Below are 10,953 nucleotides of genomic sequence, written 5' to 3' on the forward strand. Positions count from 1 at the left end.
GGGACCATCCTTCTCTGTATTATATATCTTGGAAAGTACAGAACCCTTCCCAAATCCTCCTAGATTTTGGCAGGAATGAAGTGAATGACTTTTTTTGCACAAACTCATCCTCTAGTTAACGTCTCCATTATTATTCTCTCCCTGACATTTGATTTTGACCCTGTATTTCTAAGCACTGCTTCTCCAATGCTACACTCCCCCAGCACACTTATAAACACAAGGCTGTTGTGTATAGTTTACTTCTACTTCTAATTTGATGGTAATAATAGCAATTACAACACAAAGTAGGATGCAAATTTGCATCCAATCTCAGATATCCTTATTCTAAAAAATTATTAACCATTTGCTGTTATGGGAACATTCTGAAGTGACTACCCATTCCCTTCACAAGGTGAGTATTCTACTGTCCTACTTTCTCTGTTGTTTTCTTTGTCTCTCTCTCCTCTCCCTCTCTAAACTTTCTCATATTTTTCTTTTGCTTCTTACAAAACTCTTCTTTTCCATCATAGGCTGTCCTTTCAAAATTTAAAATTTTTGCTCCATTATTATAAAGAGAAATTTATTCTTTCCTAGAAACTTTACTTTTTACACTTAAAAAGAATATGTATTTTCCCAAGACAATAAAACCACCTAGATTCAACATGAATTATTCTACTTTCCTAAAAGGCTAAAGTAGTAAATGTTTATTTTAAGTAGTATTTTCTTTAAACATTATTTTTGAATCAATATATTGATTACAGAGGATATTTCTTGAGTCAGATTGGAAAAATATTGCTTCCCAACAGAAGAATGTGGTTTCCTCACTTCATAAAAATGCAGATTTTCCTAGGACACAGTTTTTACAGAACAAGGTCTGTGCACTTGTCTACTCCTTAATAAGTGTCCCAAAGTAGTAATAAATGAGCATAAAAGTTATTCTGGAACTCTGTCACATTTCTAGAATGAACACTAAAGCATCTATAACCTCTCTTATACCAAGGCAGAATTTTTTTCTTATTTGTGAGTCATGCCAAAATTATATTAGATCTGGGAAGGAGAAGTCATGTGAATCCTCTTATACACTCCTGTGTCTTCTGCCTTACTCCAAGCCATTAGGTCGTCAGAGTGTTTCAAGATGTTAGTTTCAGAGCTACACACAGGCACATCTTGAGGTTTGAAGGTATAGTATACCAGGAACCTGTATCTTCATTCCTTTTTCTTGCCTCTGTGGCATACCCTTATGGCATACTTAAAACATTTTCTCCCTGACCCCAGTTACCCATTGCCTCCTTCTCAGGTATTATGATTTCTGGTATTTACTCCATTTCTGAACTTCTTTCATTCTGAACTTTACTTTCACATCACACAAATCCAGCTTCGATGATTTAATTATGTCCTTGTTCAAGTCTTGGAATTGCATCTTGTTTTTAGGTTCACTCTGCCTTTGCTGCTTTGATGGCTCTACTTCATAAAGTATCGCTGGCAGAGAGAGCTCTACTGTGAAGCTACTGAACTTTAAACTTCAAGGTCCCTCATATTCATGGACCCCTATGAGGGCCACCAATTCTTAAGAGTGATAGAATATTTTGGAGAGAAGTCAGGTTGTATTTTCATGGTTAGTACTTGGATGGGAAACCACCTAGGAATACCAGGTGCTGTAGGAGTTAAAAAAAAAGAAACTTGAAAGATCAGTACATAAGGGTGATAACTACCTGGAGAATTATTGTGTACATAAGGCTTTGGGCTACAAATATCAGTACCTGTTTTGTGTCTGTCCTTTTAGGATTCGGTTGTGGACTATAGCCACTGCACTGGGCTACTGCTTCCCTCTCCCCAAAGAGGTTCTGTTAGAGCATCCAGGGCTCCAATAAAGATATTACTATATTACTCCTTAATATCACTATATTAGAGAGACCCAATTCCACTCTGTGTTATTGGCCAAAATTCTCAGAACACAATTAGTGGTATCTTACTTCCTAGGGCAAATGCTGAAAATTACAAAAGGAAGAGTTTGCATTAAGTAGGATGGAAGTGTTGTGATATTCAGGAAAAAAAAAAAAAAACCGATTGTTAACGATGTATCTTTGGGGACTTGCATCCCTAGAGGAGATTGGATTCGCTCTTTCTTTTTTTTTTCCCAAGAGATTGTGACTGAACAGTATCAAAATATATGAATAAAGGTGAAATGTTAAGGACAAAGAAGATATTTGCATAGTTTCAAGGTTCCTCTCTTATAATACTTATGAATTATTTTGGTGTCTTTAACATAAGTTTATCCATTATTTGACATTCCTCCCTCCAGGAGGTGAAGCTTAATTCTCTATCCTTTAGTGTGGGCTGGACTTAGGGACTCATTTCTAATGAATAGACTATGGAAAGAAGAAAATATTAATTTTATAGTGGAGATATCTGACAGATACCACTTTAACCAAGTGATCAAGGTTAACATCATAAGTCATGTTAATTTAATGTATTCCCTCCCCAAATGATGTAATGGAAAGGGTACTTCACCTCTGTAAGAGTCTTTCCAAAAACAATTAGCCTCAGTCTGATTATGAGATGATATCAAACACAAATAATTTTAAGATGATCTATATTACACTTAGTCAGCACTCTTCGAAAATTTCAAAGGAAAAAAAGGCTGATAAACTCATAGATTAGATGAGACCTAGGAGACATGATAATGAAATAAAACATAGTGTTATAGATTAAATTGTTTCCACATAAAATTCACATGGTGAAGTCCTAACCGCCAATACTTTTAGAATGTGACTGAATTAGGCAATAGAGTCTTAAAAGAGGTAATTAAAATTAAATGACTTCGTTGGGGTGGGCCCCAATCCAGTATGGCTGGCTAGTATTCTTATAAAAATAGATTAGGATGCTGATACACACAAGAAACAAAACAAAACAAAACAAAACACGTAAAGACAAAAAAAATGGCCATCCACTAGCCAAGAGGAGAGGCCTCAGAAGATATCAACTTTGCTGACACCTTGATCTTGGATTTCTAGCCTCCATAACTGTGAGAAAACAAATTTCTAATGTTTAAGCCACCCAGTCTATGGTACTGTGTTATGGAAGCCCTAGAAAATTAATATACAAAGTTTCTTGGACTAGATTTTGTAACCAAAAAGGACATTAGTGGAAATACTGGTGACATCTAAATAAAGTCTGTAATTTAGCTAATAGTATTGTACACATGTTAATTTCTTAGTTTTAATAAATGTACCAAACATTAAAATGGAAGATGTTAACGTTAGTGTAACTGAGTAAAAAGTATATGAGAACTCTCTCTGGTATCTTTAGTTCTTTTTGAAAATATATAATATTTTAAAATAAATAACTTTTACGTGTAAAGACAAAGAAAAAACAAAACATACAAATGACGGGGCATCCCAGAAAAAAGAAAAGAAAGAAAAGAAAAGGAAAGGAAAGGAAAGCAAAGAAAGAAAGAGAGAGAGAGAGAGAGAGAGAGAAAGGCTTGGTTTTCTTTCTTTCCTTCTATTAAAAAGTAAAGTAAAAGACACACATTGAAGTGAAATCAGGGAGGAGATAACAGTGGCATAGGGAAGGGTGCCAAGAAGATGTTTCACTTTTATTTAGCATTCTCTGCATGCCAGATGCTGAGGTGGGTGCCTTATGTGCATCCTTTCATTTAACCCTCAGGAAACCTTAGTTATGATTATTGGAATCTCTCTTCATTTTAATCTTGAGAAAATGAAATCTGAACTCAAAAATTTCAGAGAATAGGTGAACAGGGGATTCAGAAGGCACTCTGAACCTGAGAAATCAACACACTGAAAACTGAACTCAGAGTCCTCACCCTCAACTGTGTTTGCTCTATCATTAAAGAGATTACTCTCTCTCTTTTTTACAGACATCCTATTCATCAGAAATGTGTCACTTCAAACTCCTAAATGTTTTTATTGTACAAGTATTTCCCCTCTTATGTTGTTACCAAGATAGAGATAATGATGATGATGATGATGATGATGATGATGATGATTGTTGTTGGACACTTGCACCCTCCAACCCAGGAGACTCAGAAGGCATGTTGAGCCTCGTGCTGTGAACTCATATTGTATGAGAAAACTGGTTTCACAGTTTTCTGAAACAATGGTTTCATAGTTGTGTTCTTACATAGTGGCTTCCATTGCACTTCAGATAAGGAAAAGCACCCCATATCCTTGACAGAGTTTATAAGATCCTTTACAGTTAGACTCCTGTCTATTTCTTGAGACTCATCGTGGAACAGTGTTGCTTTTTGTTTCTGTGTTGTAACACAAGGTCAATGAATATGTGTTAAATGAGTGAATAAAGAGAAAAATAAAGTGAACAAGAGAAAGTATTTGAATGCAAAACTTAAATTTTTACCATCTAGTGAGATAGACAACAGACATTTAAGTACAATATTCTAAGGACTATGAGAAAAGTATAGAGAGAATGATATGTGAGCTTTAACTGCAGAGGCGAGACAAGGAATGCAGAGTTTATGATTTTGCATCAGAGTTTTAAAGGATGTTTAGGAATTCACTCTTCGTTCAAGCAGGAGAATAATGTTTCAGACTCAGGAAGCAGCATATACAGATGTGCAGAGATGAAAGATAAACCAGCACTTTTAGAGAACTATGACAGAAGGAGATTTGAGCACTTGCCCTTGTTTGATGTGAGCAAATCACACATAATTTGCAGGCTGACCCAGCATACTGTCTTGAACCTACTGTTGCTTGAACACAATGTCTATGTGCTTAAAAGTAGTCTTTTTTGCATGACCCTGGATATTTAGCAGCTTAGAGGATACTTTAGTGTGTGTGTATGTGTATGGGTGTGTGCATACAATCAATAGATTTTAGTTGTTATTTATGAATATAAATTTCAAACCGATATTTGTCTTTTACCAGGAAAGGTGTTGTAAACATTTGTTTATTGAATATAAACTAAGTAAAATTCTGTATTTTAGACCTTGAACTCTAAGAGTAGAGATGGATAAAAAGACATGTATTTAATTGAGATCACACTTATAAGATTTCTGTGTGTACGCATGAAGGGAGAACATTTAGATAGTGCATTATTTAAAAATAAATAAAAAAATGAAAAAGAATGAGTTCTAAATAGCTTTAAAAGTATCTGCAAGAGGGTGTTCATGAGGCTCAATAGGGACCCTAAACTCAATAGGGACCCTGTTACAGGGGAGAAAAAAAAGTAAAAATTGTTTAATATCTCTATTCTGAAATAGTGCAAGTTGTCATTTGTTGCCATAATCTAAACATCCAATCTGACAAATGTGCTGCAGAAAAAGCATATAGGTCTTAAATTTTTCAGAAACCCTTTTTGGTTCTGGGTTGATAACCACTCATTTCCATGAATAATGCCACACTTATAATATCTGGGTTTTGGATATTAGTAACTTTAACGAGCATTTATTTACATTCTCTTTTGAAGAAATTCTTCCACAAGATGTCTTATAGAAATACATTATATATGTGGTTCCAGTCCCTTTATGTCGATAGGGAACAAATCAGTATTGAGTTCATTTAAGAAGCGGACTCCGAGGAATTAATTTGGAACTTATAATATGCAGGCTGAAGAAACACAAATCTAGGGAGCAGAGTAAATGTCAAGGAGCAAGGCCTTTGTTATTAGGCAAGCCTGATTGTCAGTTAAAACTCTACCACATATACACTATAAGACCTTGGGAGCAATTTCAGTTTCCTAATTTAAGAAACTAACATTATAATTCCTATATCATAAGTTTGGTGCAAAGAGTAAATAATCTTTAAAATGCATGGCAAATATATTCTTAAATATCAGCAGCAGTTTCTCCTCTGATCCTAGTATTTTTAATTAAATTTATTGGGATAAAATTGGCTAATAAAATCATATAGGTTTCAAGTGTGTGATTCTATAATACATCATCTGTATATTGCACTGTGTGTTCACCACCCAAAGTCAAATCTCCTTCTGTTATCATATATTTTACCCCCTTTACCCTTTTCTACCTCCACTCCTCTCCCTGTTTCCTCTGGTAACCACTAAACTGTTGTCCATGTCTTAAAGTTTTCCTTTGTCTTGTTCACTTGTTGCTTTAGTTTTATATCCTACATATGAGTGAAATCATATGAATCTCAACTTTTTCTATCTGACTTATTTCACTTGGCATGATAATCTCAAGATCCATCCATATTGTCACAAATGGCAGTATTTCATCTTTTTATAGCTGAGAAATATTCCACTGTGTATATGTACTGCATCTTTATACAATGATCTATTGAAGGGCATTTTGGTTGTTTCCATATCTTGGCCATCATGGACAATGCTGCAATGAAAATAAAGGGAAATATATATTTAAGGATAAATGTTTTCAAATTTGGGGGGCAGATACCCAGAAGAGGGATCACTGACCGTGACCGTGGTATTTTATTTTATCCAATGTCTTTCTATTGTGGACAACTAAGACATTCCACTCTTAAAAGTTTGAGAAGAATAATAGGGAAAAACATGAAAAAGATACAAATAAACCCTTGACTTTTTATCCTGAGAGCCTTCCCTCAGAGCAGATTTCAGGCATGGAAAAATATAGATGATATAATAGGAGAATGTGCTTCTTGGAAGTTAGAAAAGGTCCTTTTTACTGGGACTTGGAGGTGGGGGAAACAAGGGCTTTGCCTCTCAAAAAGTAGTGAACATATAGTGTCCTTGCTTACAATAGTCAATTTCCAATTCCACCAGTGGTCTGACATGGTTTGAGAAAGGGACAATATGTTTATGGAGTCATATTTCTTTCCCATTCAACCTCATATTCAAATCCAAGTATAGGAGCTGAATCAGTTAGAAAATCAATAGATGGTTGGACATTTTAATATACATTATAAAAATTTAGTCCCCATGATAGTGAACATAAAACACTTAAACTATATCTTATGTCTGCCTTGTTTTTATTATGTCTACAGTGCTTGGAATACTAAATAGGATGTTGCAGACAAGCAGTAATTATTTGTTGAATGAATCAACAAATAAGTGAATGAAAGGATACATAGATGAGAAAATATTGTATTGAATATGCAATTTTATTGAATCCCCTTCAAGGATTGATTGTTAATTAAGTTCATTTGTCTCTGAGTGGGCTCCAAATTAGCAACTGTCTTCCTCTTATGAATTTTTTTAACCAGAAATATCACCATGAAAAACAAAATCTTACAATTTAGATGCATTCATTTAGACAATGTAGTATAATATACTTCATTGAGTGGTAGGTCTAATTAAAAATTAATTAATTATATATTTTTTCTAACTCCAATCTTTTCAACAGTGTTAGCAATACTATTGTGTTGCTTTCCACCAATCAAACCTTGATTCAGTATACTGTTATTGTTTCTTGAACGAGAAAGAGACAGAGAGAGAGAGAGAGAGACTTTCCAATTAAGTTTTCTTTATGACCAGCAGTATGGTAACATTATCTTCATATAGGTCCTGTGCATTTTTGATAAGTCAATTCCTAGTTATGTTATATTTTTGGTTACCATATAAATGGAATCATTTTTTTCTCAAAAATATCACATTGTATATTAATTGTTCAAAAAAATTCCAAATCTAAAAAGGTAGCAGTTCAATGACAGAAAGATTACTATTTTCACAGCCACATTCTATTACTGCTTGCTCATAAAATACTATAATTACCAGCCAAAATCAAACACAACTTCAGAATAAGGATAATATAAACTCTATTCAAATGTCATAAATATTTTATTAGACATTTAATTTCTCATTTATGTTTTTATAACATTTACTTCAGAGATATGGGCATCAGGACTTGCCTTGATATGGGAACAATTTTCTTTAGTATATACTGGAGATTGTCAATGCAGACTAATCATAAAATTGTACCTAAAACTGAACTTTTGCATTTTACACATGAGAATTTTAACAACTGACAAAAGCAAGAATATACTATTACTATGATATCATTTTAGTTATAAAAGAATTTAAATACTACAGATTCTTCTACTCATCAAAAAACAGTAGATTTTATTAATATTCATGAAATATGAGAATGAGAGTAAGAAACAAAGGAAGAAGTTTCTGAATTTCCTGGAAACCAAAGACTAAATAGAACTACAAACACTTATAATGTCAATCACACATTCGTGTATGTATGCACACATTTATTTTCTATTTAACAGCCAAGAACTTTCTTCACTCACTTCTAAGCTCTTGTGTGTGTTTTAAGGACTGGGGTGAAACTCTAGAAGTACATTTCCTGGAATTTATAGCCTGTTAATTCTAATTTGCGTTTAATCAGTGACAGTTACTGCCAAGAGATTTGAAAGTAGAAAGCATGGCAGAATCCTCGTTACACGTGTGACATCATTGCTAGGCTCAGGACTTTGGCAATCTGCAGCAACTTTCTAAAATCTTCTAGGCAATCACCTGCTTTAGTGCTATAGGATCTGGTATCCTTGCAGATTCTTGCTTCCCTGAGATCACTGTTTTTCCTGACCTGCACAACATCATCTCTTACAAATATATTGTAAGTACCTACTTTCTTGTATTAAATTCCTGAAATGTTTTCTTGAACAAATCCTGACCATGAAGTATTTGCTACCACAATAGGTTCAATAAACAGTCATTAAAAACTTGGAACCTAAAATTAATTATGTGGCAGATACATTTACTATTTTAACTGCTATCCACATGCTCCCACACATTTCCTATCTTCCTTTCAATTAAGTGGGCCCCAATATCTAGTTCTGCCCTAATGGGCTTTGAGAGGAAATTATTGACATTGCTTCTGGTATAAAAATTAGGATATTAAATGAATAGTAAATCATTTTCCTGTCCACATTTCCTGTGTTCTTATAGGCAACACAGGGTTTTGTCCTCAAGTGTCAATTATCTATCTATCTGTTCTGGTACTTTGAACGGTGTTGCACTGTGACTCTGAAGTTAGAGTCTAGTTCATGGCAAGAGTGATATTCTTATTTTCTTATACACACTTAAAAAAACAAATGTGCAGTTTACAAAACAGCAAAAAAATAACATTCATTAGATGTTCATGAATAGGTTTCTACAGATAATAATTATGTCCTTGAGATGTAAACTTAAGACATCTATGGCCATACTGAGTATTAAAAATTCTCTGCATTTATTCCTTTACTCAACACATATCTTTTTAGCATTTTTTATGTATCAAGCATTGTTCTAGAAACATTATGTCAGCTTGGGCTGCCATAACAAAATACCACAGACTTCCTGGCTGAAACAACAAAAACAACAGTTCTGAGGGTTGTACGTCCAAGATCAAGGTGCCAGTAGGGTTTCTGGTGAGACGTGTCTCCTCAGATGGTGCTTTCTCACTATGTCCTTCCATGGCCTTTTCTCAGTCCTCTCAGAAAGAGAGTGAATGCTGTTTCTTCCTCTTCTTATAAGGATACGAATCCCATCAGATTAGAGCCCCACCCTTATGACCTCAATTCACTTTATTACTTCCTTAAAGATCCTATTTTCTAATACAGTCATATTGAGGGGTAAGTCTTTAACATTAGAATTTAGGAGAGGAATATAATTTGGTCCATGACATCGTACAAGCAAAATTGTCATAGAGTTTTAGTTTCTCAAAAAGAGTCTAGATTAAGGAAGTTGTAAAATTCTTTTCCAGAATGAAGCTGGATTTAAGAAGAGCACTAGTTTCTAATAACTAAAATACTGAATACTACAGTTCCAAATGCTGGTCTTCTGATTATTAATATTAAAAAAGGTATTTACATAAAGTCTATAAAAGTTTTGTGAACTTAATGATGTAAATTTATTTCTAGTGTTTACTTTCCAACACTTGATTTACTTTATTGTCAGTATCTGTCTTCTAGCTTCAAGATTTTAAAATGTATCGGCACCAAAAAGAGAGAGGAGGTTGTGATGGTGGCTCTAGAGCTGGATGTGCTGTCCCCAGCCTCAGTCCCTGATTTGGAGTGGTATGAGGAGCTGGAGGAAACCTACACCCCCTCTTCCCCAACATAGAACTACCTGAGACTACCTCTGCCTAAGAACCTCCCAAATCTTCAGAGCCTTTCTGCTCCAGAGACTGGTTGGTGCCAGTGGTGTTTCACAAGCCTGTGAGCCAGGAAAGCTACTGTTTGTTTACTTGTAAACTTCTAAAGGGTATCATCTGAACATCTTAAGCACTTCAATCAAAAACCTTCTCCTGAGACAGAGGACTTGGTGAAGAAGAAACCACAGGCCGCTATTGAGGCAAGCAGCAGGAAGAGGCCAACAAATCATGGCAGAACTAGAGTGTCCTCAGCCACCTAGAGGGTCTCTTTGCCCAGACACTAGTGCCACAAGTGCTGATCCTCCTTTGGGGTAGTATCCTAAGTCTCAAGGAGCTCTACGAGCTTGACTTGTCCCCCTTAGCCCTTAAGAGCACAAACCGGAGCCTAAGAATGGCAGCTCCTTTGAGTCATCTTTTCTGAGCCATTTTCATGTCTGATGCCTTCAGTGAGCTACAGATTCCTTGCTCATGGGCACTATCATCATGGTGCAGAGGCACCATGACTGTGAAGAAGATTGATTTCAACATAAGCTAAATTACAGAGTACTCATAGAGGGCCCCAAACTGACTGTGACTCTGTCCTGTGGCAGACCTTCTATCCCAACGATGGCCTAGGAAGACTATGTTTGGTTCCAAGTGCTAGAGACATTGAAAGGCTTTCATGACTGAATGGGGGTGCTTCTTAATTGTGAACACAATGGCTCGATTAACTTTTCTTCTGTGGCACCAAGTTGCCCACCTCTTGCTTGGAGGTAGAGTTGCTTCCTGGTAAGAGGAAGCTTCTGTCCTTCTGACTGCCTGCTTCTCCTCCTCAGATTCCCTTGTGGGCTGGTGGTATGTCTGGGGCTATAATAATCATCATTGAGAACATCTCTTGTAATCAAATGTTGATTTTCTCAGATGGTGCTGAGTCATGCTTTTCTGTT

General features: G+C 35.4%; 1 pseudogene; it reads left to right on the top strand.

Annotated features, from left to right (window-relative positions):
• Positions 1-9,894: 9,894 nt before the first annotated feature.
• Positions 9,895-10,696, top strand: LOC120609727 (MAD2L1-binding protein-like; annotated as a pseudogene).
• Positions 10,697-10,953: the final 257 nt, after the last annotated feature.

The sequence above is a fragment of the Pteropus medius genome, unplaced genomic scaffold (assembly GCF_902729225.1).
Source record: "Pteropus medius unplaced genomic scaffold, Ma_sr-lr_union100, whole genome shotgun sequence".
Taxonomy (NCBI): domain Eukaryota; kingdom Metazoa; phylum Chordata; class Mammalia; order Chiroptera; family Pteropodidae; genus Pteropus; species Pteropus medius.